The sequence below is a fragment of the Callorhinus ursinus genome, unplaced genomic scaffold (assembly GCF_003265705.2).
Source record: "Callorhinus ursinus isolate GAN/ISIS: 27379988/994484 unplaced genomic scaffold, GSC_fseal_2.0 scaffold19, whole genome shotgun sequence".
Taxonomy (NCBI): domain Eukaryota; kingdom Metazoa; phylum Chordata; class Mammalia; order Carnivora; family Otariidae; genus Callorhinus; species Callorhinus ursinus.
Genome location: NW_027397081.1, coordinates 33,624,166 through 33,652,065, shown reverse-complemented (window position 1 = coordinate 33,652,065; position 27,900 = coordinate 33,624,166). Strand labels below are relative to the sequence as shown.

General features: G+C 36.2%; 1 protein-coding gene and 1 pseudogene across 1 annotated transcript in view; one reads left to right on the top strand and one right to left on the bottom strand.

Annotated features, from left to right (window-relative positions):
* Nucleotides 1–27,900, top strand: part of CNTN5 (contactin 5) — a 1,102,248-nt gene that overhangs the window by 94,627 nt on the left and 979,721 nt on the right. The window lies entirely within an intron of this gene.
* Nucleotides 24,177–24,975, bottom strand: LOC112840152 (electron transfer flavoprotein beta subunit lysine methyltransferase pseudogene; annotated as a pseudogene).

The window sequence follows — 27,900 nt, the reverse complement described above, 5'->3', positions numbered from 1 at the left end:
AGAAAGAAAGAAAGAAAGAAAGAAAGAAAGAAAGAAAGAAAGAAAGAGAAAGAAAGAAAGAAAGAAAGAAAGAAAGAAAGAAAGAAAGAAAGAAAGAAAGAAAGAAAGAAAGAAAGAAAGAAAGAAAGAAAAAGAAAAAGAAAAGATAAAAGAAAAAAGACAAGAAAAGAAAAGATGCATGGTATGATCTCAGGTTTTTTGTAGTTGTTGAGGCCTGATTTGTGAACCTAATGTGATCTATTCTGGAGAATAGCCCACATGCACTTGAAAAGAAGGTGTATTCTGCTGCTTTAGGATAAAATGTTCTCAATATATCTATTGAGTCTATCTAGCCCACTGTCATTCAAAGCCAGTTTCCATGTTGATTTTCTGTTTGTATGATCTGTCCATTGATGTAAATGGGGTGTTAAAGTCCCCTACTATTATTGTATTATTATCAATCAATTACTTTATGTTTGTTATTATCTGTTTTATATATTTGGGTGCTCCCAGGTTGGGTGCATAAATATTCACAATTGTTAGATCCTCCCCTTTATGATGATATAGTGCCTCTCTTCATCTCTTTTTACAGTCTTTGGTTTGAAGTGTAGTTTGTCAGATATAAGTATGGCTATTCCAGCTTCCTTTTGACATCCATTGGTGTGATAAATGTTTCTCCATCCCCTCTCTTTCAATCTGCAGGTATCTTTAGGTCTAAAATGAGTCTCTGGCTGGCAGTATATAGATAGGTCTTGTTTTGGGGCACCTGGGTGGCTCAGACTTTAAGCATCTGCCTTTGGCTCAGGTTGTAATCCCAGGGTCCTGGGATTGAGCCCCACATCCGGCTCCCTGCTTGGCGGGAAGCCTTCTTCTCCTTCTCCCGCTCCCCCTACTTGTGTTCCCTCTCTCACTGTGTCTGTCTCTGTCAAATAAATAAATTTTTAAAAATCTTAAAAAAAAAAGATAGGTCTTTTTTTTTAATCCATTCAGACACCCTGTGTCCTTTGGAGCATTTAGTATAGTTACATTCAAAGTAATTATTGATAGATATGTATTTAGTGCTATTTTATTACCTATTTTGTCATTGTTTCTGGAGATTTTCTCTGTTCCTTTCTTGTCTTTTTTCTTACTTTTGGTCTTTCCTTTCTGCTCAACAAATTCCCTTTATTATTTCTTATAAGCCTGGTCCGGTGATCACAAACTCCTTTAGTTTTTGTTTGTGTGGGAAATTCTTTATCTCTCCTTCCATTCTGAATGATTTCCTTGTTGGTTAGAATATTCTTGACTGCAGATTTTTCTCATTTAGCAATTTGAATATGTCATGCCACTCTCATCTGCCTTGCCAATTTTCTGTTGAGAAATCTCGAGCTAGCTTTATGGATCTTCCCTTGTAAGTAAAGGACACTTTTGTCTTATTCTCTTAAGAGTTTTTTCTTTATCACTATTCTTTTTTGCAATTACAATATATCTTCGTGTTAGCCTGCTTTTGTTGATTTTGTTCTTCTAGATCTGGATGTCTTTTTCCTTCCCCAGATTAGGGAAGTTTTCAGCTGTTATTTCCTCAACTAAGTTTTCTGCCCCCTTTTCTCTCTTTTCTTCTTCTGGGACTCCTACAATAAAAATGTTATGTTTGATGGAGTCCCTGAGTTCCCTAAATCTATTCTCTTATTCCATAGTTCTTTTTTCTCTCTTTTGTTGAGCTTCATTATTTTACATTATTTTGTCTTCTATATCACATATTCATTCCTCTGCATCTTTCATCCTTGTGGTCATTGCATCAAGTCCATTTCCAATTTCAGTTATCGCATTTTTCATTTCTGACTGATGCTTTTTGAATTCTTTTATCTCTGTGGTAAGAGTCTCCCTGATTTTTTCCATTCTTTTCTCAAGCCCTGCAAGTATCCTTATGACTGTTGCTTTAAATTCTCCATCAGGCATGTTACTTATATCTGTTTTCCTTAGATCTCTGTCCATAACCTTAATTTGTTCTTTCATTTGGGATGAATTTCTCCATTTTGATATTTTGTCTAAGTCTCTGCCATCTTCTCTATGTTAGAAAAGCCCATCGTGTCTCCTCCTCCTGGCTTTATGAAGAAGAGGTCATATATTGCAGGGTCTGGTGTTTCATGGAGTGTTTCTGGTGTGTGCTGCATACACTCTGCTGTTGTGTTTTTGGTTGCTCTATCCTTCAACCCAGTCCTCTGCATAAACTATTTTCTTGCAGTAGGCAGTGTTTGGTCCTTGGCCAGAATGTGGCGAGTTTCCACTAGCTGTGCTCTGGTCTGCTTGTTAAATGAGACCTAATGTTACTTCCACTAGAATTGCAACCTTGCCGAACTCTCTGGTCAGAAGATGTGGTGTGGGCTGGTGTTTCTGCTGGATTTCTGGGGAAATGGGCCCTCTGCACTGGGACTGAGGCAACAGTCCCTGCAGAGCACAGGGTTGTTGGACTTCGTGTGAGCATTTTGGGCAGCCTGTGTGGGCACTGCATTGCTTCCAGCAGGTTGCTCTGCAGTTACGCTGAAAGGCAAGGGAGGGAAATGGCACCAGCCAGCTCTTTAGTCTCCAGAGAGGCACCTCCATGAATGCTGCCTTTCAGGAATGAGCTCCAAGAAGAGTAAATAACCTACCCTTTGTGTGCCCCAAGTGTTATTCAGATTGCTGTTTCCAGGCTATCTGCCTCTAGGTTGTTTCCCCGCCTTCTCAGTGGGAGTAAGGCAATGGCTTCAGAGCTATGCCAGCCAAACCTGCTGACCTTTAAAACTCAAATCTTTAAACACAACTGGTTGCAAGAACTTAAAATCAGTCCCTGTCTTCTCAGCCAATGGCTTTGGGGAAATATTCTCTTGGTGTGTTCCTCTGTTTGCTCCTCTCTCTCTCTCTCTCCTTTCTCTGCAACCATGGCTCCTTCCCCTCCATAGCACCTGCAATCTGTTTCTCCCCTAACCCATATCTCTGCACGTCCAACTTTCTTTGATGTGGCTTTTTCTTTCCCTTTAGTTGTGGAGTTTGTTCTGAGTCTTCAGGTTGATTTCTGTGGTATTTAGAATGATTTGATAGCTATCTAGTTGTTTTCCTGGGACAGGAGGAGCCTATGGTCTTCCTACTCCTCTGCCATCTTTTTTCTCTAGTCTTAAATCCTATTACTCTAATGTATTTTTTAGAGATCATTTCCTTAGCTTTAAGGCAGTGGCTCTCATTTTTTTCAGGCCCAATATATTAAAAATAATGACGATTTATAGCAATTATTTTCAAGACAAAGGGTAGAATACGGGACTAAACAACTCATTTGGATAATCCGACCTCTTATAGTTTGATGATGTCCCACCCACCTTCTTCCAATATTTTGCCTAAAGGTTTTGGAGAGGAGTCCTGACTGCTTTACACTGTGAATCTTAGTCTCTCTGCAAAATAAAAAAAGGAAACTTCAAGCTTGAGGTTAGAATTAGGGGTTTAAAAATTGTCTTCAAAATTTTCAAATGCCTCAGAGCAGCAATATATATATCTTTGCTATGAGAGTTCAGTGATCAGCTAAACTTGTTTCAGGTGTTCTCTTGAACTAATGACTAGGGCGAGGAAAGGTGATAGCTTTCTTGCATAACACGTGGTGAAATCTGGAAGAGTTGTCGTGCCCTCCACAGGAAGCACAGACACAGCCACTCAAGAGATTGGATGGTAAACAGCCCCCTTGACATTTAGCTTCTGCAGAAAATAATTATTACCTAAGAATGAAATCCACTAGACAGAAATCTGCTAGATTCAAGCTCATGGGAAAATGCAGAGAGATGAGAATTCAGAGAGAAAGGGAAAGTCTAATTAAGGAAACTTTTGTTATTAAATAAAGATTAGAAACCACCACTCTACTGCTAAATTTGACAGGCCCCAATTTAAGATGTGATCTATAGTCATAATAGTTCTGATTTTCTTTCCTATATTTTGTGACAAAAGATAACAAGTACCTGTATGTGCTTTTCGATCATCTATTTGCTCTTCTCCTCCACATGCACATGTTCTCTCTTGTATGCTATCATGAGTAACCAACTGACTTAATATTAGCTCATCAACTTGTGGCTCTCATGAGACAGAGACAGGAGATCTAGTTTCTTCACTGTCCTTTAAAGTTTTCGTATTTGGGGAGCATCTTCAGCTTCTGAAGGGATTAAGTCATACACATGCCATTCTCACACAAGTCAGAAGAATCAGGCAAAGCATATCTCACTAGTGTCTGTAAATAACTTTTGTTTTATTAAAGATATTTTTACAAAAATGAATAAGTCATAATTTTTAACATTTAAAATTTGAAGCCCTCAAAGCAATAGAAGCCAAAAGACCTGAAGAAATGATGAGTAACTAGCTTTATTGTTTTTCTGACAGTCTGGTCCCATATATCTGTAGTTACATGCTGAATGGAACAAAAAATACAAAATATATATTGGGACACAGATTGTAATTTATGTCAAGTTGTTTGTTTTGCCAGATTTAAATTCTGAGTGATTTTATATGAGATTAATGATATAATAGGTAGCAAACACGTTATTCAAGGGAATTACTACCTGCCCTCGGTCAGTATTTATTGAATTCTCATACATTTAGGTTGAGAAGTACATTTGTTTACAGTAAGCCTACATATCCTGAGAAATTATATTCCTAGTTTACTGGGCAGGAGCACCTATAACTGACTTCAAATCTTTGTAATTTTATACAGCCACTGTGATTTGTAATGTATACTATTCGGAAATGCTTATCTTAACAAGGCAGAAGCTGCTTTACCCTGGGCTTTTCCACATGGAAGATCATCTGATGATAATGACACGTTTCCAACAGTGGCAGGGAAGCTACCAAGGACACAGAAGGCCTGTGCAGATGTCAAGACTGCTGGGGACAGCACTGCCATGGTTGATGCACCCAGAATCTAAAGTCTCTTTAAATTCCTTTCACATAAAAGAGGAAATTTGAAGTTCAGCCTCTAAGAAAGAGTCTTAAAAAGACCAGGAAGGTTTCATCCAAGTTCTACGGGTGATAAAACACATCAATCTGAAACGTTACTAGCGCATTGCTGATTCCCTAGACATCCTTCCATTTGCTGTAGCTGAACAATGATAGCGCTGTTCCATCAAGGGAAAATGATCCCTCCTCCCCTCAAAAAGCTTTTTACAAGGCAAAGCTATAAAGTGCTAGATTTATTAACAATTTCCATTTCAAGAGAGGCACTGTTTGTATGGCACTAAAACTGCGCTTTAATGCAAATGCAGCACTTTAAGCCTGTTTTCCTAATGCCTTCACAAGTCCTGTAAATAATGCATCCCTGTGTGGCATCCTTCACTTTTAAACAATTTGGGCAAACTGGTTCAAGTTGTAAAAATACAAATATACTTTCTTTAACATAATAATAGCTGGAATTTGCCAATTCTATACTTTTCTGAAATTCATCGATATTTGATTGCAAAATGGGAATGCTCCTAAGTGAATTTCACCCCCCAAACAAGGAGTCTAGACAACAGAAAAGTTAGGATGTGTTCCAGTAAAATTTAAACAATGATGAAATTGTTTCATGAAGTTGAGAAGAACTGTATACAAATTTTATAAACTGTAAGTGTCATGCGAAACTTTTTTTTTTCCCATTACCCACGGTAGATTTCTGAGTCCAACAAGTTTTCATTCATTGTACTATTTTAGTTATCTTAAGCAAAGAAACCACCAATTCAACCTTGTCCTAATCTTGTCTATACGTTTGCTTCTAAAAAGGCATTATAAATATATCAGTTTACTGGTTAAGATAATAAAAATATTGCAATTCTCATTTGCAGTGTTTATTATTTGACATAAAAGAAATTTCTTCTTCTTTAGCACCTGAGAATTATTTTTAAGGTAAACTCCACGAAAAGGACAGTAACAAATTTGAAAAATACAAGTCTCTCCAAAACCGAGCTTGGGTCAGAACACACCTGACTGGACTTGAACTGAGAAAAATTGATTAGTATTATGTTTTATTCATGAACCAATTATTTTATACTAGTGTGCTAGCAAAGGAGAAAAATACATTAAATTGTTCAGTGAAAAATTGAGCTATGGCAAGATTGCACAGAAAATTAATCTATTAAGGCATGACATACTAGAGAGATAAAATTTGGAAGAAAAGGGGTCAAAATTATGAAGTCTATTTTTGTCTTTATGTTGCTTAGATATCCTTTCAGGCTCTTTTTTGAGTGTGTGTGGCAAGCTGCAGACAAACCAATCTAAAATGGCTTAGACAATAAAGAGGACCTATCAATTCGTATAACAGGAAGGCCCACAGTTAAAAAGAGATTTGTCTCAAGGTTGTCTTATCTCTGTTATACATTCTGCAAGGTCGGCTTCATCCTAACGCAGGCTTCCACATGTTTTCAAAATGGCCACAGCAATTCTAAATTCCACAGCCACACAAAGAACAAGAACATCTCCAGCGCAGCTATTTTAAAAGAATTTATGGAATTTTGTAACTTGCAATCTTCAGGACAATTTTCTTTGGTGAAGGTCACGTGGCTGCCCCTGAACAAATCTCTGACAACAGGGACTGATGCCATGGATTGACTGACTCAAATCCCTTTTTCTAAACCAAACTCCATGGAGAGGTGGATAGCATCACCCTTTAGTAGGAGAGGGCCCACCTCTGAAACTTGGATAATGTCAGTTTCCTCTGAAGCACTTAGAAGTGTGGGGATAAAAACAACTAATTGAACAAAATTCTCCATACTTAGTAAGAACCAGACATTGGATATGCAACAAATGTTTCTCCTCAAGTTTAAATATCTTCTTATTGCTAATTAAACAATAACATTTAATAAAATTGACCTCATTTGGCTATTTATTTCTCTGTATTCATGCTTTTTTTCCAGATTTCTAGTGCTATTTCTGGGGGAGAAAACCTTGCTTTCTGGTGCTATTTCTGGGGAAGAAAACCTTGCTTTCTGGTGCTATTTCTGGGGAAGAAAACTTTGTTCATTTTATTAAAACCTTAATCACCTGTGAATCTCTTGTCCATCTAGTGTTTATTCTCCCCCAGTCTGTATCTTTTTTTCCTAACCAGATATCCGCTGCTCGCCTAAGCCATGAATAACTGGGAGAATAAATTAACAAGAGTTATTTTTTTAACAGATGTTTACCTTTAGAAAAGCATAAATCATAAGAATATATCAAAGCTAATCAATGTGTGATTGTCCTTTTAAAATTCTATCCCCCAAATTTTCGTTATTCCCCAGTTAAGAACTATGTTTTCCTGCATTATCTATTATCAGTACATGTGTCATTGCATACCCAAACGTATGGAATTTTATTTTTGCAAGAAATGTTTTGTTACCATACTGGAATGACAAGAAATTGAGTTCTAAGTCATCTGGTATCAAATATATGAAAAATCCATAAATCTCATTTCATTATTAGATACCATTTCCATTAGCTACACATTAATTTTGAATGGATTTTAAACCATGTAAATGGGTAATGGTATATAATCACCTATAGAAAGTTAGTGCTAGATGGCTAGAATTGTTTCAGCTATCACCCTAACACCTGGTAATCACGAAATGTTTATCCCATCAGCAGAAATATTCCTTCCACATCCAGCTGCAGATCTTGACTCTTTTATCTGGGCCTCATACTACCCAGCTGCATAGTCTTGCTGCCAAAGGCCCTCTGGCTCCATCTTTCTCCTAGACCCAAGATGAAATATTTTAGGTCCTTAAACATGTCAGCTCTCATCAGCCCTTGGCCTTTCTCATGTTGTTGCCACTGCCTGGAACAGTGACTGATCCTTATCCTTAGCTGCACATTCATGGAGCTTTTAAAAATCTCGGCCAAGTAACACCTAAGACAAATTAAATAATAATACCTGGGGGTGAGGCCCATGTATCAGCATGTCTTTAAAAAACTTCCCAGGCGATTCCAATGTGCAATCAGGATTGAGAACCCTCTCACTTCCTGATTCTCTTTCACATCATTGCCTGAAAAGTATTAGAGAAACTTTCCCTCACTCTTCAGGTGGGGTTTAGTGTTCTGAAAGATGCTTTCACAGTTCCTGTATTTCTCTTTAACAGTACTTTGAATACTTGTAAGGTACTTGAGAACATGTATGGTATCAATTTTGTTCACAAGTGTATCTTTGGGTTCCTAGGATGATAGGCAAACAATAAATATGAACTGATTTGTCCTGCTCACTGGGACAAGCCCTTTGAAATCAGATTGCTGCTCATAATGAGACCAATATGGAAGCTACTGCTACGTTGTAAGTATGCACTCAAAGCTCCAAATGAATGAAAGAACATAAAACAGTTACAACCATTATTGTAAGATGCAGCTTTGTTCATAACCCTTAGGTCTAAATCTGCAGTTAGGATCACTTGTAAACACACACATACCCCTAGTTCTCCACCCCTTTATATGATAGGAACAGGTTTACCTTTCAACCTACCTCCATTTCTCTCTCTCTCTCTCTCTCTCTCTCTCTCTCTCACACACACACACACACACACACACACACACACACACACACACCACAACTTCACTGTAGCACATATCACCTAAGACTTTTAGCATAATGAGGAAAAATTATCCTTAAGCCAGTTTAAGAACTTTCCACTCCAGATTAAACCTTTCCTCAAAGGAATGGACCATAGAAATAACGACTACCTTCATGAAAAATCCTACTTGGACCTGTATTATGTATAATGAAGTTCATACAATAATTCAACAGTAGCCTCAATTTGGATTATTGAGTCCTATAACTTTAATCTTACAGATAAAACATAATACTGATTAAAGGAAATAGTTGATTTTATTTTTCTTTATAGATTTGAATTAGCCTAGGATAGACATTACCTCCTTCCTGTAATTCTACATCACACACACACACACACACACACACACACACACACACACTCAAACATACAAATGAAATTGTGATATATTTTAGATTAGGCGTAATAACATTTAGAAAGAAAGCAGCAGAATACCTGATGGGATATGAAATGTCAAAATACAGGCAGAAGAAAATCAGAACCTGGAATTTGCCCCAAGTGGTAGGAACAGAATATGACTAGAGATTTAAATTAATTTGGAAAGTTATGGTGCAGGATTTCATTTAGTCATTCCTTAATGATTTCTTAATTAATAAAAATCACATTAACCAGAATGGACCTTTCCTTTAATCGAATCTGAAAGTTTGATTACTTTTGGATTCAAGTTAAATTTAATTTTTAAGCCAGTTATTATCATAATTCTTAACTCTTAGACTGTCCAGTCCTAGATATCAGATGCTGAAGCATATCTTAATTATCTATTAGTACTAGTGCATAACACAGTGCCTGATATATAGTAAGTGTCTGATTAGTACTATTAAAATATTTTATAGTTAAACAAGATAAAATCCTTGCCACCAAATGAAAAAAGTAAGTTTGTTTTTAAAAGAAAAACATACTTGTTATTTTCAAGAAAAAATTATTTTAAAACTAACATATTTTTTACCTGGTAATGAGCTAATGACACACATAAAATATGTTAAAATAATATAGTTTGAGTCACAAGATTAAGAGTCTTATTTCAGATCCTTACCACATTGTGTCAAACAGGATTTTTTTGTCTATTTATCTATACACTAATGAGATATAAGCAATTTATTTTTTTCAGTTTTACTGAGGTGTAATTGACAAATAAAATTGTAAGGTATTTGAAGTATACAACATGATGACTTCATATACTCTGTGAAAGAATTCTATCCGTCAAATTAACACATCCATTACCTCACATATTTACCTTTATTTAGTTATTTGGTGAGAAAATCTAAATTTTACTCTCCTAGAAAATTTTAATTGTTTAATACAGCCCATCATCAGCTATAACCACCATATTATATATTAGGTCCTCAGACCTAATTTATCTGTAACTGAAAGTGTTTATCCTTGACAGACTTCTCCCTATCTCTCTCACACCCCAGGCCCTGCCGTCCACTTGTCTATTATGTTTCTATGAGTTTGACTTTTTTGGTTTGATTAGATTTTACATATAGGTGACACTATGCAGTATTCATCTCTGCCTTGCTTATTTCACTATTGTTGTGAACAATAGGATTACCTTCCCAGGTAAGGCTGAGTAATATTCCACTGTGTATATCATCGAACAAGGATGGACTGGATGCTCTTACGGAATTGTCTAATGATACATAGCTACCCCAGATTGGAGAAAATTTTCCTCAAAGCCAGTCTCAAAAGTGTTCCTTGATTTGGTAGGTTATCCACAAATTGTTTTAAGATGTTCATTCATTTGATATGTGATGAACTCCCCCTCCCCTGCTCTAAAACTATAGAATAAATTGTTAAACTCCACTTAAGTATTAAAGTCATTCCCATTTTTTTCTCACTAACTTAAAAACAAAACTAAAAAAAATATGCTTTTTTTTAAAGATTTTATTTATTTATTTGAGAGAGAGAGAATGAGAGATAGAGAGCACAAGAGGGAAGAGGGTCAGAGGGAGAAGCAGACGCCCTGCTGAGCAGGGAGCCCGATGCGGGACTCGATCCCAGGACTCCAGGATCATGACCTGGGCGGAAGGCAGTCGCTTAACCAACTGAGCCACCAAGGCGCCCCCCAAAAAATATTCTTGATACATTCATTTGTTGACTGATACCAGCTCTTAGTTTCATTGATCTTTTCTATTGTGTTTTAAGTTTCTATTTTTTATAATCTGCCCTGATCTTTATTATTTCCATCCTTCTACTAACTGTAGGCTTAGTTTCTTCTCCTTTTTCTACTTCCTTGACATGCAGAGTTAGATTATCTATTTGAGCTGTTTCCTTAATGTAAGTGTATATGTTACCACTTCCTCTTAAGTACTGATTTAGCTGTGTTCCTTAAATTTTGATAATGTTGTATTTCCATTTCCATTTGTCTCAAGATAGTTTTTTTTTTCATTTTTCTTTGACACACTGGTTATTCAGAAGTGTGTTGTGTATTTTCCACATATTAGTGAATTGTCTAGTTCTCCGTTTTCTAGTTTCATACTATTGTGATCAAAAAAGATGTTTGATATGATTTCAGTTGTCTTAAATTTCTTAGGATTTACTTGTCGCCTAACATATGATCCATTCGGGAAAATGTTCCATACATGCATGAGAAAAATGTGTATTTGCTGCTGTTGGATAGACTGTTCTGTATATACCTGCTAAGTCTCTCTGGCCAGTGTTTCCTTATTGACTCTGTCTGGGTCATCTATCCATTGTTGAAAGTAGGATATTAAAGCCCCCTACTATTATTGTATCACTGTCTATTTCTCCTTTCAGGTCTATTAATATTTGCTTTATATATTTAGGTGCTCTGATATGAGTAATTTAAACATAGCTCTTACATTGCGTTATATTCAGTGTCACCAAGATTCTATTTCCTGTGTTATTTTTTCATGTGTGCTTTAAATAAAGTGAAATAATTGCCAATAATCTTCAAGATGTGCTGGTTATATTTTCAGATATCTGAATTATTTTTTATCAGTTTTCCTGAAATAATTACATTGTAATGAAGTACCTATAATAAATCCATTGTAAACTTAATGATACTAACATAAGCATTTAATGAACAAGCAATCATTCTTAAGCTAATGTTAAAATTGTAGTTTAGGATTATGGTTAGTTCTAAAATGATAAATGAAAGAAATTTATATTTTAAAGTGTTTTTATTTTAGTTCATTTTTACTTCTAATTTTTGAAATAAATACCATTTATTTATTCTGGAAAACAAATACATTTTAATTAAATTATGACACTTTAAAAAATTTTTATTTTTATTTATTTTTTTTAAAGATTTTATTTATTTATTTGAGAGAGAGAATGAGATAGAGAGAGCACGAGAGGGAAGAGGGTCAGAGGGAGAAGCAGTCTCCCTGCTGAGCAGGGAGCCCGATGTGGGACTCGATCCCGGGACTCCAGGATCATGACCTGAGCCAAAGGCAGTTGCTTAACCAACTGAGCCACCCAGGCGCCCCACTTTAAAAAATTTTTAAAGATTTATTTATTTGAGAAAGAGAGAGAGAGAACATGCGCATGAGGGGCAAAGAGAAAGGAAGAGGGAATCTCAAGCAGACTCCACACTCAGTGTGGAGCCCAGTGTGGGGCTCGATCTCACAACCCTGAGAACATGACCTGACTGAAACTGAGAGTCAGACGTTTAACCAACTGTGCCACCCAGGTGCCACTAAATTATGTCACTTTAAGAAGAAAGTTTTTAATAGCTTACTCAACCAAAGTAAATAATACCTTTTGTATTTTTAAGTCTGCGTAATTTGTCCTTGTATTTCTAAATCTCCACGTTTTTTTTTTATTTCCTCTATAATGTGGAAAATGAAGTAAGCCTTGTGTGTAAACACTATTAAGAATAAGTATAATAGTGATTTAAAAACCTGATTTTCAAATCTGGTTCTTCTATTATTCATAAAAATAACATGGATATTTGGAAATACTAGAATAAATGTCCTTTCCATTCCTCACAAATGCATCCATTAACATCCATTTTCTTTTTTATCTTTCTAATTTAAGTTTTCAGAACTTAGCATAATGTGGAAATACTTTTGGGTCTTCAAAAAAAAAAACTTGCAGAATGAACAAACTTGAATGAGAATGAAAAGCACTGGATTTATGCCTTGGTGCTACCATATTCTCTGAGAATCTCTGATCACATATGTGCACAGACGTGCCTCTTCTAAGACATTAGCAAAATTATGTAGTTTACAATATACATTCATCTGCAGTAATGAAATTGATTCTCAGAGCAATGATGTGGAACGGGTAAGACAGTAAAATAATTATCTTTAATTTATAATACAGAAAAACGGAGCTGTGATGTTAAGCCTCAGTTTTCTCTAACGTTAAATTGGGATGATATTATTTATAGTTAAGCTCCGGAAAGAAGTTAGTGAGGATTTAATATAAGGCATTTGTTCCCAAATTACATTCTTCTTATCACACAGGAACATTTATGAGTATCCATGTTCTTCTAGGATACCCTTCTCTAATATTAGGCACAAGGCCACAAGTCAGAAAATTTATGTAAAACATATCCTGATTATTAACATATTAACATAACTTTCTCACCATGCACTAGCTCCCAAATAAGAAAAAAAAAAAAAAACCAAACCTCAAGAAATAGAATTCTTTTGGGGCGCCTGGGTGGCTCAGACGGTTAAGCGTCTGCCTTCGGCTCAGGTCATGATCCCAGGGTCCTGGGATCGGGTCCCACGTCGGACTCCCTGCTCCTTGGGAGCCTGCTTCTCCCTCTGCCTCTCTCTCCCTCTCTCTCTCTGTCTCTCATGAATAAATAAATAAAATCTTAAAAAAAAAAAAAGAAATAGAATTCTTTTAAGGGTAAAATGAAGCAATCCATAGAAAATATTAAAGTTAAATGTGCCCAATGCTGAAATTGTTTTATATTATGTGCTTTGTAACAAGGCAGAACATGGTTCAACTCCTCAGTTAATTACCTATTAGCTGTATGGAACTTGGACTTCATGGAGACTCAGTTTTTCTCTTATGGCAAATAAAGTTTAAATGATGTCCTCCAAGTTATTATTAGGAAGAAATGAAATAATATATAATGTTCTCAGCATAGATCCCATGGCATAATTTGTACTCAATAAAGGACAACCATTATACTTATAATAATCACTTAAGGGTAGATTTCTCAAGGAATTGTTGTTGTTATTATTAACAATTATTATTAATGGAAAAGGAATACCGTAAGGAGGAGATAGAAAGATGGTCTCTCCTCTCTTTCTATTTAGGTTGATAAACGTCAACCCTCCGCTACATGATTTATAGCAGATGAAAAATCCAAACATTACATTATAACAATTCTTGTTTTTCCTGCTAAAATAGCTCCAGTGTTGACAGATAAAGTTAACTTTTCACGTAACTCATCAGATGATACTAAATTTCACTACCATTTGCATTGCCAAAGATTGTAGAGACCTAAACGAATGATTTTAGATGCTATCATCAGGTCCCCAAGGCACCTAATAAAATGTTCACTAATGACATTTCATATGATGACAGTCTGTTTCTCCATAAAAATGTATTAGTTCAGATCCACCCAAAAATTATCTTCCTCTTTGTATTTATGGTGAAAAGCAAGTGTCTAAAATGAATAACAGCAGTATTCAAAGTTTGCCACACATCTATCACATTCTTAATTTTTAAAGGATAAATAGTAAAGAAAGAATAAAGGCAGATTTGTAATCCTATTAATCATTTTATAGCTGATATTACAGACAGAACAAAAAGACACAGCATTACAAAGTAGCTGTATGATCATTACATACAATTCACTGTGAAAAAAATATTTATTGAGAATTGGTTTTGAATAGCACACAGAAGGGCAGCTGGGTGGCTTAGGGGGTCAAGTGTCTGACTCTTGGTTTCGCCCCAGGTCATGATTTCAGCTCCTGACTCAGCAGGAAGTCTGCTTGTCCCTCTCTCTCTGCCCCTCCCCCTACTCACATGTGCATGTGCATGTGTGTGTGCGTTCTAGAGTGCTCTGCCTCTAAAATAAATAAATAAATATTTTAAAAAATGAATGGCAGATAGGAATAAGAATACAAAGGTGAATAAGATGGCCTATCAGACAAAACACATATATTAACAGAAAATTATGCCCAATTTCAGTGGTTTAAATAGTTTTAAGAACTCAGAAATAAAATATTAAATTCATCTTTGCTGATTCAAGAAGAGGCTTATCAAGGAGGAACATTCAAGTTAAGTATTGAAAGAAGAGCAGGGATTGCCCAGTAATAAAAATCCCCAGGTGAAAGAAAAATTCAATAAGTTGTTTTAGAAATAGCAAAGGCACAAACTCATGAACATGGAAATGTGAGATGTTTGATGTTGCACTTCAGGAGGTGGTGAGGAAAGAGTATCACTTTTTCCATTATGATTGTCCTTTTCTGTCATTTACCATTCATTTGTTATTCTTTTTAGTGATTTTATTTCTCCATCTTATCTGTTCCTTAAATATTGGTGTTACCACAATTCTGTTTTTGTAGACTTGAAGGAAAATATTTAAAGTTTATAGTAAATCTATAGGAATTGTACTTAGAAATAAAGCAATGTGGGATAAAAATCTGAATACCATAAAAAACTATCATGATTTTGTTAGTGGGCACACACTAAATTATAAGATAAAATATAGAAAACTAGGTAAATAGCCTATAGGTACACATCATACTGTTTAATTAGTGAGGCAATAAAATGATTAAAAATTAAAATTACTTAAGCAAGTTCTCAGGCATTTTCTATTTCTTTCTTAACGAGTCTTTAATTAGCTGAAATTACATTAGGGAAGTTTCTCGCAGTCTATATCTTTGCCAATATTCAAAATACCCTCTATTCACAAATGATGGGTGTAAGTGGATAATGAAACATATTTCTCAGGAGAAACGGAAATTGTAGTCAATTTAGTATTATTGAATATCAACTTGTGTATATTTTTGGCTAAATAAAATTAAAGTCAACAGCAAGCAAGGGAAAATTTGTTTAGAAATATTTTATGTTATGTTTGTTTTCTATAATCCCACTGCAAAATACGTTGAAGGAAGTGTAAAAGCTATTTCATTTTGAGGATCCAGTGTATTTTTGTAACATTATCACAAGGAATTACCTATGATTCACATTAAAATTGTCATCCTCCAAAATATAAAATAAGCACAGGCTAAAAGTAAAGACTGGCGTTATCTTTCTTCTATTCCAGAATCAAAGTAGATGCTAGTTTTCTCATGGTTTATGAGAAACTGATATGAGATAATTTTCAAACTAGTGATTATTTTGTGCTTATGCTTAAAGACAAGCACAATAGGACAAGTCAAACTTTTCTAAAATAAAACATAAGGAGGAAATAAAAAAWTTATGAAATATCTAAATGGTTTGCAATTCTTGAAGTAATTTTTGTTTCTAAATAAAATATAGGAAAATCTCATTATCTATAATGAGAAGATTGTGACTCTTTTGCCATTTTTACAAACCCAGTGAATATCCAACAGCATCTTTTATGCTTGGTTCTAAACCACAACCTGTCTTCATAAACTTCAATCAGTCAGCATCCCTAAGATTTTGTAAATGTTAATAAATGTAATGTTTCACTGGAGTTAGAGTATAGGATTTAAATGTTAACTAGGCATAAAAGAGGTTACTATCATTAGAGAATGGTATATAAAAAACCTAAAGAACAAATAGCAAAACAATCAAAACTGATTTTTTTTTTAATTGGAGGAAAGTATTTTCAAGGAAACTGCTTCTGTCATAAATTCAATATACATTTAAATAAAATAACAATAAACAACAATAAAATGATAAGTCATCTTTCACATTTTATTTTAATAATGAGAAAAAAGGAAGAAATAATAGCTAACTGGGAATGTGATGTAACTTTGAGCATGTTAGAATGGATTAAGCTCCTGGTGAAGCTTGAAGAAGGAAGGAGAGAACCAGTATATATTTAGTGCCACCAACATTCCAAGCATTTGCTAGGTCTTTTACCTACATTATCCCATTCAATATGAAGCCTTTGGCTTAGATGTTGTCATTCCAACTTTATAGATGAAAAACACTGAGCATCTCAAAAAGTTTGACAATTTGCATAAGATCTAAAAGCTAGGAAGATACAAAGTCAATATTTAACCCCTGAACTCTGATGCCAAAGGCCAGTCTCCTCTAGATTATGAGTTTCTTCATCTTTCCTAGTTGTTGATGACCTTGACAGTTTGTTGGTTAAGTGTTTTATAGAATATCCCTGAAACCAGATTTGTCTGATGTTTTTCTCATGATGAAAATGGGGTTCTAGATTTTGGGGAGGAAGATCACAGAGGTAAAATACAATTCTCAACAATCACATAAAATTAAGAATACATATCATACAAATTATCAATATGGTATATCTACATTTATCGCTATATTTATATCTATCTAGACAACCAATTCCTATAAAAATCTGAAATAGATCCCTGCTCAAGTTCTTTTCTTGGTAAAGCATCATGTATGTCCTGAATAGTAAACCAATCCTATGATTCTCTTTAATGTACTTTCTGATTTCAGTAATACTGAATTATTCCTTTGTCAACAGTCTGATTGTCATTCTTATTTGTTGAAATAATATAGTTGATATGTCCAATAATTTTCATTACTTTTATTCAGAAACAATGTTTAGTCATTGTCTTCAAATAGCACTGAGATAAATATTATTATTCTGATCAGATATTATTTATTTATTTATTTATTTATTTATATTAGAGAGAGTGAGAGAGAGCAAGAGACAGAGAGAGAGTGCAAGGTGCGGGGGCAGGGGGCAGAGGGAGAGAGAGAATCTTTTTTTTTTTTTTAAATTTTTTTTATTGTTATGTTAATCACCATATATTACATCATTAGTTTTTGATGCAGTGTTCCATGATTCATTGTTTGTTCATAACACCCAGTGCACCATGCAAAACGTGCCCTCCTCAATACCCATCACCAGGCTAACCCATCCCCCCACCCCCCTACCCTCTAGAACCCTCAGTTTGTTTCCTGAGATTAAGAATTCCTCATATCAGTGAGGTCATGTGATACATGTCTTTCTCTGATTGACTTATTTCACTCAGCATAACACCCTCCAGTTCCATCCACGTCGTTGCAAATGGCAAGATCTCATTCCTTTTGATGGCTGCATAATATTCCATTGTGTATATATACCACCTCTTCTTTATCCATTCATCTGTCGATGGGCATCTTGGCTCTTTCCACATTTTGGCTATTGTGGACATTGCTGCTATAAACATTGGGGTACATGTACCCCTTCGGGTCCCTACATTTGTATCTTTGTGGTAAATACCCAGTAGTGCAATTGCTGGATCGAACGGTAGCTCTAATTTCAACTGTTTGAGAAACCTCCATACTGTTTTCCAGAGGGGTTGCACCAGCTTGCATTCCCACCAACAGTGTAGGAGGGTTCCCCTTTCTCCGCATCCCCGCCAACATCTGTCGTTCCCTGACTTGTTAATTTTAGCCATTCTGACGGGTGTGAGGTGGTATCTCATTGAGGTTTTGATTTGGATTTCCCTGATGCCGAGCGATGTTGAGCACTTTTTCATGTGCCTGTTGGCCATTTGGATGTCTTCTTTGGAGAAATGTCTGTTCATGTCTTCTGCCCATTTCTTGATTGGATTATTTGTTCTTTGGGTGTTGAGTTTGATAAGTTCTTTATAGATTTTGGATACTAGCCCTTTATCTGATATGTCATTTGCAAATATTTTCTCCCATTCTGTCGGTTGTCTTTTGGTTTTGTGGACTGTTTCTTTTGCTGTGCAAAAGCTTTTTATCTTGATGAAATCCCAATAGTTCATTTTTGCCCTGGCTTCCCGTGCCTTTGGCGATGTTTCTAGGAAGAAGTTGCTGCGGCTAACGTCGAAAAGGTTGCTACCTGTGTTCTCCTTTAGGATTTGGATGGACTCCTGTCTCACGTTTAGGTCTTTCAACCATTTGGAGTCTATTCTTGTGTGTGGTGTAAGGAAATGGTCCAGTTTCATTCTTCTGCATGTGGCTGTCCAATTTTCCCAACACCATTTGTTGAAGAGACTGTCTTTTTGCCATTGGACATTCTTTCCTGCTTTGTCAAAAATAAGTTGACCATAGACTTGAGGGTCCATTTCTGGGCTCTCGATTCTGTTCCATTGATCTATGCGTCTGTTTTTGTGCCAGTACCATACTGTGTTGATGATGACAGCTTTGTAATAGAGCTGGAAGTCCGGAATTGTGATGCCGCCAGCTTTGCTTTTCTTTTTCAGTATTCCTCTGGCTATTCGGGGTCTCTTCTGGTTCCATACAAATTTTAGGATTATTTGTTCCATTTCTTTGAAAAAAGTGGATGGTATTTTGATGGGGATTGCATTGAATGTGTAGATTGCTCTAGGTAGCATTGACATCTTCACAATGTTGATTCTCCCAATCCATGAGCATGGAACGTTTTTCCATTTCTTTGTGTCTTCTTCAATTTCTTTCATGAGTATTTTATAGTTTTCTGAGTACAGATCCTTTGCCTCTTTGGTTAGATTTATTCCTAGGTATCTAATGGTTTTGGGTGCAATTGTAAATGGGATCGACTCCTTGATTTGTCTCTCTTCTGTCTTGTTGTTGGTGTATAGGAATGCCACTGATTTCTGTGCATTGATTTTATATCCTGCTACTTTACTGAATTCCTGTATGAGTTCTAGCAGTTTTGGGGTGGAGTCTTTTGGGTTTTCCACGTACAGTATCATATCATCTGCAAAGAGTGAGAGTTTGACTTCCTCTTTGCCGATTTGGATGCCTTTGATTTCTTTTTGTTGTCTGATTGCTGTGGCTAGGACTTCTAATACTATGTTGAATAGCAGTGGTGAGAGTGGACATCCCTGCCGCGTTCCTGACCTTAGGGGAAAGGCTCTCAGCCTTTCCCCATTGAGAATGATACTCGCTGTAGGTTTTTCATAGATGGCTTTTATGATATTGAGGTATGTACCCTCTATCCCTATACTCTGAAGAGTTTTGATCAAGAAAGGATGTTGTACTTTGTCAAATGCTTTTTCTGCATCTATTGAGAGGATCATATGATTCTTGTTCTTTCTTTTGTTAATGTATTGTATCACGTTGATTGATTTGCGGATGTTGAACCAGCCTTGCAGCCCAGGAATAAATCCCACTTGGTCATGGTGAATAATCCTTTTAATGTACTGTTGGATCCTATTGGCTAGTATTTTGGTGAGAATTTTTGCATCCATGTTCATCAAGGATATTGGTCTGTAATTCTCTTTTTTGATGGGGTCTTTGTCTGGTTTTGGGATCAAGGTAATGCTGGCCTCATAAAATGAGTTTGGAAGTTTCCCTTCCATTTCTATTTTTTGGAACAGTTTCAGGAGAATAGGTATTAATTCTTCTTGAAATGTCTGATAGAATTCCCCTGGGAAGCCGTCTGGCCCTGGGCTTTTGTTTCTTGGGAGATTTTTGATGACTGTTTCAATTTCCTTAGTGGTTATAGGTCTGTTCAGGTTTTCTATTTCTTCCTGGTTCAATTTTGGTAGTTGATACATCTCTAGGAATGCACCCATTTCTTCCAGGTTCTCTAATTTGCTGGCATAGAGTTGCTCATAATATGTTCTTATAATTGTTTGTATTTCTTTGGTGTTGGTTGTGATCTCTCCTCTTTCATTCATGATTTTGTTGATTTGGGTCATTTCTCTTTTCTTTTTGATCAGTCTGGCCAGGGGTTTATCAATCTTGTTAATTCTTTCAAAGAACCAGCTCCTAGTTTCGTTGATCTGTTCTACTGTTCTTTTGGTTTCTAGTTCATTGATTTCTGCTCTGATCTTTATGATTTCTCTTCTCCTGCTGGGTTTAGGCTTTATTTGCTGTTCTTTCTCCAGCTCCTTTAGGTGTAGGGTTAGGTTGTGTATTTGAGACCTTTCTTGTTTCTTGAGAAAGGCTTGTATTGCTATATACTTTCCTCTCAGGACCGCCTTTGCTGTATCCCAAAGATTTTGAACAGTTGTGTTTTCATTTTCATTGGTTTCCATGAATTTTTTTAATTCTTCTTTAATTTCTTGGTTGACCCATTCATTCTTTAGTAGGATGCTCTTTAGCCTCCATGTATTTGAGTTCTTTCCGACTTTCCTCTTGTGGTTGAGTTCTAGTTTCAAAGCATTGTGGTCTGAAAATATGCAGGGAATGATCCCAATCTTTTGGTACCAATTGAGACCTGATTTGTGACCTAGGATGTGATCAATTCTGGAGAATGTTCCATGGGCACTAGAGAAGAATGTGTATTCCGTTGCTTTGGGATGGAATGTTCTGAATATGTCTGTGAAGTCCATTTGGTCCAGTGTGTCATTTAAAGTCTTTATTTCCTTGTTGATCTTTTGCTTAGATGATCTGTCCATTTCAGTCAGGGGGGTGTTCAAGTCCCCCACTATTATTGTATTGTTGTCAATGTGTTTCTTTGCTTTTGTTATTAATTGCCTTATATAATTGGCTGCTCCCATGTTCGGGGCATAGATATTTACAATTGTTAGATCTTCTTGTTGGATAGACCCTTTAAGTAGGATATAGTGTCCTTCCTCATCTCTTATTACAGTCTTTGTTTTAAAATCTAGTTTGTCTGATATAAGGATTGCCACCCCAGCTTTCTTTTGGTGTCCATTAGCATGGTAAATGGTTTTCCACCCCCTCACTTTCAATCTGGGGGTGTCTTTGCGTCTAAAATGAGTCTCTTGCAGACAGCATATTGATGGGTCTTGTTTTTTAATCCAATCTGATAGCCTGTGTCTTTTGATTGGGGCATTGAGCCCATTTACATTCAGGGTAACTATTGAAAGGTATGAACTTAGTGCCATTGTATTACCTGTAAGGTGACTGTTAACTGTCTGTTGTCTGTGTTCGTTTCTGCTCTTTGCTGCTTTTAGGTTCTCTCTTTGCTTAGAGGACCCCTCTCAATATTTCTTGGAGGGCTGGTTTCGTGTTTGCAAATTCCTTTAGTTTTTGTTTGTTCTGGAAGCTTTTTATCTCTCCTTCTATTTTCAGTGATAGCCTAGCTGGATATAGTATTCTTGGCTGCATATTTTTCTCGTTTAGTGCTCTGAAGATATCTTGCCAGTCCTTTCTGGCCTGCCACGTCTCTGTGGATAGGTCTGTTGCCAATCTAATGTTTCTACCATTGTAGGTTACATATCTCTTCTCCCGAGCTGCTTTCAGGATATTCTCTTTGTCTCTGAGACTCGTAAGTTTTACTATTAGATGTCGGGGTGTTGACCTATTTTTATTGATTTTGAGAGGGGTTCTCTGTGCCTCCTGGATTTTAATGCCTGTTTCCTTCCTCACATTAGGGAAGTTTTCTGCTATAATTTGCTCCAATATACCTTCTGCCCCCCTCGGGAGAGAGAGAATCTTAAGCAGGCTTCCCACCCAGCTTTGAACCCAACACAGGGCTCGATCTCAAGACCCTGAGATCATGACCTGAGCCCAAATTAGGAGTCAGATGCTTAACCAACTGAGCCACACAGGTGCCCTTGTTTAGATATTTTTTAAGTTGGAGTTAAGTTTGTCTGTAAACAGGTAAAATAAATCATGAATTTATATGTACTAGTAGTTGTATTTTATAGATAGGGGAGATATAATAAAGAAAAACTTCATGAAAAATTCAAGATTGGGTAAAACAAAGGAAAAGATTTTGGTAATAATTGTTAAAATGACAGATGTGAGTGAATTCAATGAATTTCTTGTAGAGGTCTTTGCAGCTACCAAGTGTATATCACATTTTAGTAGTGTAGCAAAATGACCCCCAAGTGAAGCAGAAATGGAAGTTAATTTGTGAGAATAATATGACTAATTTATCAAAAAATAAAAGAGGTAATATTGAGAAAGCATAGTAAGTTGTCTTTAATAAATATAGTTAGTGGAGGAGCAAGATGGTGGAGGAGTAGGAGACTTGGATTTCGTCTGGTCCCAGGAGTTCAGCTGCATAGGGATCAAACCATTCTGAACACCTACGAACTCAACAGCAGATGGAAGAAAAGAACAGCCGCAACTCTCTGAACAGAAAAGCAACCACTTTCTGGAAGGTGGGGATGTGAAATCTGAGGGAGGCCACAGAAATTCCTGAGTCCAGCCTACTCCTATGGAGAGAGAGAGAGAGAGAATAAGCAGGGGAAGCCCCAGGCGGTGGGAGAGGGAGAGGGAGAAGCGGGCTCCCCACTGAGCAGGGAGCCTGACATGGGGCTCCATCTGGAACCCTGGGATCATGACCTGAGCCGAAGGTAGAAGCTTAAAAGACTGAGCCACCCAGGTGCCCCTTCCTTCTATATTTCAACCAAAACAACAAACTGAATACTGAAGAGCTAAGAATCTATCTGTCTTCTATTAAGCCACATAGTAAAGAGATTTGACTACATTAAATAAATAAATAAATAAATAAATAAATAAATAAATAAGCTGTTCTCACTTCTTTTGCTTTAGAAAATGTAATTTTCTTTTATTATTAGAAAGTTTATATATAATGCACATGTTATAAACAATTCCTAAGCAGTGTATAAGAACATAAGAGTACATTAGAAAAGCTGCATTTTAGATTTTACTTATAACACATACAATGCTGGTGTTTAGTTTTAAATTAGAGAATAGAAAATCTACAGTACAGAATTATAAGACCCAAAGGTAAAACCTAAGGCTCCCACGCACCCCAGTCTACCAGCTATCTGGTACCCTCCCAGAAGGCAACCACAGTTAGCAGTTACTTGTTTATCTTTTCAGTGATGTGCTATGTATGTCGCAAGCAAATATGTATTTTATATGTATATACATGTGTAGGTACATATATACATCTTTTCATACATTCATCTATAAATAGTGGTATACTATACATATTCTTCTTCACATTCTCATTTATCTCATAGGGTTTTTAATTGATATATAAATCCTGACAACCTGGCCCATATAGTGGTAGCATAACCAATTTCTAGCTAGCCTTAGTGAACCATAAGAGGCATCAAAATGTGTCACGGTATATAGGAAATTCTAAAATATTTATTTTTATCCACAACTGTCAGTTGAGGTCCTATTATGTACTAAATAGTGTATGAGGCACTTTATACTTTCATTTAATAAAATAGCCTTGAGGTGAGGTTTATTAAGTTTGTTACAATTTTATAGATGAGGAAATTAAAGCTCAGAGAGCTTAAAGAGCCTAAAGTCCCAACTCGAAAGTGACAGAGTTGCCTGACTCCAATGCCCATGTACTCTGTACCACACTAAATTCAGCTCTCATCTTTACAGGTCATTTTTTGAAATACAGTACTCTTCTATATTTTGTATTGTGTCTAATTTGAAGATCCATCATAAAGTTGTCCTCAACTACAGAAACAGACTTCACTTTTCATTTTCTGTCTCATTCCTCTCCACTACTTAAATTACATGTTGCTATCGTTTTGGTGTTGCCTTCTAGAATTCTATTCCTACAGCAGCAAAACTAGAAAACTGCAGGTAGAGATTTGTATATTTGGCATAATGCAGGACAAGTAACATGACAAAGGCTGACAAAACTTTAAGACTTCAGATTTTTGAAACAAGATACTACATGCTTTAAACTGGAGGGTCTTTTAGGGTTAAACTCAAACATAGCTATATTCACACTTGGACAACTCAAGGCTGATAATCCCATACTGTGCTTGTTGTCAATCCATTGTTTTCCCTCCTGGTAGGCTCTGGAAGTGAATATTCTACCACTTTGTGCAGTTGATGTTGAATGCTATGTCCACTGAACTGGGGTCATACAGGGTCACCAATCGGGACTCGAGTTCTGTGGGTCCAAAAGCAATTCTTCATCGATTGATGAAGACTGTCTGCAAGGTCTTCATCATAAAACATATCTCCATGCACAACAAGGTCCCACATATCTTGTTCCAAATCCAAAATGTTTTTGGTTAAAATGGGGAAAGGATCCAGTTGGTTCAACTCACAATTCAGTGTGATAGCCATTCCTGCAATAGGGTCTATGTCATTGGCCAAGATCCTTGATGCCCTGCTCATCTTGGCAGCTCTAGCCATGGTTCCACATCCACTCCCAAGATCTAACACAGATTCCCTTCATAACATCAGGATTATCCAAAAGATATCTAGACAGGGCCTGGCCTCCTGGCCAGTAGATTGCCCAGTAAGGTTCACTGTACCGCCACAGGTCAGCTTTTTGCCACCAGAACTTGCATCTGGGCGTCAGAAGCCGCAACTGGATTTCGGGGGTGAGGCTGCCACTGCTGGTGACTTCAGTGTTCTCCTCCAGGATAGCTTTCATCTCAGGGTCCAAAATCTTCCACTTCCTCTCCAGGGGGAACGGCCCCAGGGAAAAAAATGAAAGACCATTGCTTCTCACAGCTTTCAGAAAGACACCACAATGGTTCATGGGAAATGGTGCACATGCTCTCCAACCTAGGCTCGAAGCCATCGGTCCTTTTCCAAAACACAGGTTCTGTCAAGTGTTGCTGTTGGTAAGAGCTACTGCTCCTCGTGAGGAAGGAAGAGTCTGGCTGCCACGGTGATCTCAACTGGAATCTGTGGGTCTCTTTAAGTAGGCACTGTGAACAAAATAAGTCTCCATCTTTGGGAAGCTTAGACTCTAGCAGTGAGGTAGAGCCATTACCAGAGCAAACACAGTTCTTGCCTTTATGAAGTCTTGCCAAGAGTTGTGGAGGTTACCAAACTTTGTGCGTCTTTGCCGGCATTATTTAGAACCGCACCCGGAGTGCGGACCCCGGCGGGCAGGCAGGCGCGCGGCTCGAGGGGCAGAGCGTGGACCGCGCGCCCCGCCCTCCGAAAATGTAATTATTTTTCATAAAAATATCCTCATGTTATTGCATATTAGGCTTACTATGATTTTTGTAAATGATTTAATAAACATTTAAATTTAAAAAAATAAGATAGTTCACTATCACTTATTGAGGACTCACTATATTCCAAGCCCTGTGTTGGGTGCTTTCATATCTCATGTAACTCTAAGAAGATAACTTCATAGTAATATATATTTCCTTATGATAAAGGAGTCTTATTCACTCATCAAACATTTATTAAGTTCCTATAAGTTATAAGGTGTTGTGCTAGGGATATCATAATAAAGTTATATCCTTGATCAAGGCCTCATTGACAAAGCATATTTATAAGCAGATAACAACAAAAAGGGAGATAAATGTCTTGTTAAAGTTATATATATGTGGGGGATTATAGGAAGAAGTAATAAACTCTGCTTTGGTTGTATCTTAGAGTTTTCTAGCTAGAAAGTGAGACAGCTAAAACTTCAATCCACAAACTATGTGGCCTTTTGTTATTTGTCCTAATTTATAAAAACTTGGGAAATTCCCTCAGAGTTTACAGAACTGGCACAGTTAAGGCGATAGGTGAAAACAACAAAAAATCATCTTGAGAAGTAAAATGAATATGCCTTACCTTTTCTTCATGAAAGGCTGGCAAGCTAGATCTAGGTTGCTGGAGCCGTGAAAGAGTGCTTTAATTAACATACTACATGCCTGATGCGAGTCTAAACTATGGAGGTAAGGCTTCTAAATGTAATTTCTTTATGAATATTTTTCTTGATGATTAAAGGAAAGAAACCCAAAACCAGCTGTAATTTTCTCCAGAAAGTACTACTCAGATCCTCCTTAATTTTCCCTGGGCAACAATCAGCAAACTTCTCATTAGAAAGAACTTTAAAAAGTTTGCTGATTTGCAAAACATGGCATGAGTGATGTGTACATTACTTGCATAATTGGTTTTGTGCGTACATATGGCACATGCTATTTTGGAAATGTACCCCCTCTGTGTTCATTATAGCTATTGCTCATTCTATTCCCTGATAATCATTTATAGTTACTTGTCATAGTTTATTATTAGAAAAGTAATGAATCAGCAATTTTATGCACTCTCCTTTAACAACCTAATCTTAGAATTTTCCAAACCACAGTATGCAGTAAAAGCAAGCAGTTTGCCCAAATATAATTCTAGATATTGAGCTATACATCCTACAGAGATTATCAAAACTTTAATAAGTCTTCCCTTTCATTATCCTTAATGAATTCTATTATACTTAAGCAGTATGTTTTATATAATAATACATGTTAAAATTTCAATAAATCTGATTTAGTAATATATATTTATTTCTACATTGTCTCTAAATTTTATATAGCTGAATTTTTTCCTAACTGTGAATATATTCACAATATATAGCTATATTGTTTGATTGGAGAAGCCAAGATCAAATAAGTAGGAAGAGGATTCAGTGTACTTCTCAGGCTTTTGTTGTGGCTTGGAGATGAGCTCGAGGAGAAATACCACCCCGGAGACTCCTTGTATTTAAATATTTCTATTTTAAATTACCCCTATTTCTGTAGGTTAGAGCCCAGGAAATTAGAATGTTTGCCCTTGCCCAGGTTCTAGATCCTTAGACAAGGATATTAAGCCAGCTACTGTGCTAAAATTTTTCATAGTTTATTTCACACAATCTTCACAGTGACTCTATGACACAGATGCTATTTTATTTCCATTTTACAGAGGAAGATACTGAACCTTGAAGAGATCATATAAAATTTCCAAGGTCACCAGATGCAGAGTCAGCATGAACACAATCCTGGTCTTCAGTAAAACATAATACTACATTCTCCATCAAATTTTCCCTTTACAGAATAATTGATATTATGTGATTGTTTTAACCCATAAATTAGTCTGTATTATTGTTGCCCTTTTCTGTAGATAAAACACTATGTTTAAATTTGAATTAGAAAATTATCAACAAGTAATCAAAACAAGATAATTAATTTAATTTTTTAATTAAATCGGCAAACAAACATCAATAACAAATTGCACATTTGACCTTATGACTTACTTTATTATAAGTACAGTAGCAGATGGATTCCAAGACCAATGACATAACTTATCTGTTTGCACCTTGTTAACTTAATTTCACTGTTATTTAAAGTGAGAATTCAGAAGTCAGAGAGGCATTTGCCTCTGCTATTTCTCTGCAGGCAAATTAATCTGCATCAAAGCATCCTGGAGAAAATATCTAGAGTCAAATATTAATGGGGTAGGCATAACTTTGAACAAAGCAAGGAAAAGGAAGACTAATGCACAACAGAAAACCAAACCCAAAAGAAGATAGTCACAAATATCCTGGTGTGACAAAGGGTAACTGATAACATGACAAATTATTACTATGGCATTCAGCAAGGATAAAATATAAGTAATGGTATTTTGAAGCCACCAAAAATTATCTTTCTTTTTGAAGTTTATTTTTTCTCATAAATCTTTATTGTCCTGACAATTAAATCAGTGATTAACATAACATAATAAAAAACGAAAAAAAATCTATGGATAATCTATG